General features: G+C 53.0%; 1 protein-coding gene across 1 annotated transcript in view; it reads left to right on the top strand.

Annotated features, from left to right (window-relative positions):
* Nucleotides 1-1,951, top strand: part of CHD5 (chromodomain helicase DNA binding protein 5) — an 85,380-nt gene extending 83,429 nt beyond the window's left edge. The window contains exon 42 of the mRNA XM_015429816.1: nt 1,839-1,951. The gene's annotated coding sequence lies outside the window, so the exon portion shown is untranslated. The remainder of the gene's footprint in view (nt 1-1,838) is intronic.
* Nucleotides 1,952-3,056: the final 1,105 nt, after the last annotated feature.

Below are 3,056 nucleotides of genomic sequence, written 5' to 3'. Positions count from 1 at the left end.
CAGAACCAGCAGGGCTACCCACCTGAAACTGCTTTTATCTGGTCTGCCTTGGAACCAACCAGCAATTCTGAGTCCCACTGAGCACAAATGAAAAGATGCAGGGTGAAGCTACATTTTGGGAGGCTCAGGTTTCCCTGGTCAGGCTGTGGTGGGTGCGTGTGTGTTTGTGTGTGTGTTTGCAAGGAAGAGCCAGCTGGACGGTGTGTGTCGTAACCATTCCGATGCCTACTGATGCATCCCCCCCCTCCCCCCGGTTAGTTTTCTGTGTGTGTGTGTTTCCCTCCCCCCCCACCCCAGCTGTGGCCTAAGAAGGGTTTCAAAGGAGAATTGGCGGGCAGGGTAGGGATTAGCATGTTTGCCTAGTTCTGCCCCCAAAGCGAAGCATTCCCAAGCCCTGCTGAGAGAGATCAGGGGTGCCATATTTGGGAACACAGGAGATCATCTCTCTCAGCACTGGGGTGTAGTGAAGATTCTCAGCAAGGCTCACATGCACACACAACGAAGCTGCCTATTGCCAAGTGAGATAATTGGTCTATCAAGGCGACGGCTGTCTGTTCAAACTGGCAAGCGGTTCTCCAGGGGCCAGGGCCGTCTTTCCTGTCGTCTACTACTGAATGCTTTAAAGTGGAGAGGACAGGGACCTTCTGCATGCCAAGCAGTTGCTTTGCCAACATGTCAGTTCTGTTCAAAGATGCACTGTTGAGATAATTCCGTCTTCCAGTGCAAAAGGTCACAGCCCATACTTCCTTTCCCCTGCCTGGAGGCCAACAGTGTTATCGGCACAGCACTCCCTTTGTGGGGACTGGCGCAGTGGGCGTGTGTACCTGGTATGAAGGCCCCTGTCATTGGTTTTAAGAAGGCCTGCTCTGTGCACAGGACAGGCAGAATTGTCTGTGCTGCCAAGGGGGAACTAGGTGGGGTCCAGAAGAAAGGAGGGATTGGCTCGCTTGCTACTGAAGGGGACCATCCCTAAAAGCATACAGCACCTCCCAGGACCCCAGTTTCCTGCACTGCTTTCCGTGTCTTCCACGCGGTGTCCACCTTCTGCCTTCATTGGCAGGCCCTCTACAGGGAGGGGGGCAGGAGCTTGCTGGCTTTTTTATGGATAGTTCTGTACTGTGCTTCTTCAAAGAGCTCAGAGCACCCAGGCTTTCTCGTGGGGTGGGCATCTGCTTGGCCTCCAGCTGCTACACTGAGGGGAACTCCTGGACCATCCCCACGAAGGGCCAGGTGAACAGAAGTGAACTGATTGGGTGAACATTGGAAGCACTCACACACACCCCTTTGTGGAGTTGCTTCTGTGCTCAAGGGTTCTTTTGTTATTTACTTCATTTATAGCCCAGCGGTCTCGCTGAGACTCAAAGTCGCTGCCATTTTAAGTGTTGCAGATTCCAAGAGCGTGAGATGGCACTGCTTGCCTGCTCCCTGGTGTCCGGCCTCTGTTGTGTTCCACGATGTCTGTTTTGCTTTGTGTTGTCAAGAGGTCTCCCCCCCCCACCACCACACTTCTCTTGCCATCTGGTGGCACACTTTTCTTAAGACTCACAGGTGGAGACAAATGCTCCTGTTCCCTCATTCCTCTGACTTGACTGCTGCAGAGCCTTCCAGGTGGGGCTGCCCTTGTACGCCTCATATAGTACAACAACCCCTTCTCCCAGTGGGGTTGGGTCTCTGAAAGGGGACCATCAATTTCTGCCTCCCCGTTGGAGTTTTCTAGTTTGGAAGAACAGCAGCACTGGCCAGGCCAAGTACTTTAATAATCGCAAGCAACCTAAGGTCTGATCTGCCACCCTAAGGTGTCTAAGAACGTAATCCCTTCTCCTGTTTTGTTCTTTCAGCGACACCCAATGGGCCGCCCCCGAGCTACCCCGATAAAAAGACACCTGAATCGCTGAAAGAAGGCGGAGCCTTAGACTGCAAAGGACGGCATCACGATATCATCTGCATTGAAGATTAGGAGCTCGGTTCTGGGGCTCACCGTGTCCATATCCAAAAGTGTTCTTCAAAAAAGAAAAAGGAAAAGGACAACCCCCCTCCCCCATTTCACGAACTTCTTTGAGAGGGGGCATTCCACTTCCTTGTATCGCTCTTTTTCCCCCCTTTCTTCCTTTTGCACTTTCTTATTGAAGACTTGAAGAGTTTGTTGACTGGGGTATGAAAGTTTTCACCCGGCCGTTGTCCTCTGTTCCGATCTACGTCTGGCTGAATTGGATGGGAGACCGGATGCGGGTGCCAGGAAGGTCGAAATGGACCCAAAGCTGAGTGGAGCGCCTCTCACTCGTGTCAGTTCTGCTTGTGCTTGGAGAAAGGGCACTCTTGCTTTTTGGGCACAGGTGAGGGCCAGGGTGGGTAAGCTGAGCGATGCCTTGATGAGGGGAAGGGGATTTGAGTGGGGTCTGCATCACCACCTGGATTCATCTCTTGGCCCAAGTTGGGATGCAGCCCTCGTTGACCGGTAAACTCCGCTGAGGTTCATGAAGCCGAATCCAGGATGAAACACTAGCCAGCCCAAGGTAAGCACTTCGAACTCCCCTTGATTGCAGGGGAAAGCGGCCCTCAGTCTGTTTGATTTTTACCCTGCCCTTCTTCCCTGGAACTTTGGGTGGCATATATGCCTCTCCCCTCCTCTGCTTATTGTCACAATATCCCTGCGAGGTAGACTAGGCTGAGAGAGTGCGATGGGCTCAAGGTCACCCACTGACCTTCATAGCTGAGTGGGTATTTGGACCCGGCCTTCTCCGGTCCTATTCTGCCGTGTGAACAGCTACACCACGCCGGTTCTCATGCGCTTAAAGCTCTTTCTCATTGAAGTCAATGTGCTTTCGGGGTGCTTAACAACAGAGCTGGAGACTTCAGAAGGGTAAGCGACGAGGTTTCTGCCCAGGGTGACAAGGGGCACGCACACACTCCAGATGTACCGTCACCCAGTCTGTCCCTTGATCTCTCTGCTGTGCATTGTTGCATGCCTTCGGGGGCCACTAGCTGAGGGTGTGAACTGATTACAGGCAGGCGATATTGTGGTTTTGCTGCCCGCGTCACGGTTATGGCTGCCCATG

Source organism: Gekko japonicus, unplaced genomic scaffold, assembly GCF_001447785.1.
Source record: "Gekko japonicus isolate JY-2015 unplaced genomic scaffold, Gekko_japonicus_V1.1 scaffold1166, whole genome shotgun sequence".
Lineage (NCBI taxonomy): Eukaryota > Metazoa > Chordata > Lepidosauria > Squamata > Gekkonidae > Gekko > Gekko japonicus.
The sequence above is the reverse complement of the archived record's forward strand: the minus strand, read 5'-3'. Positions and strand labels throughout refer to the sequence as shown.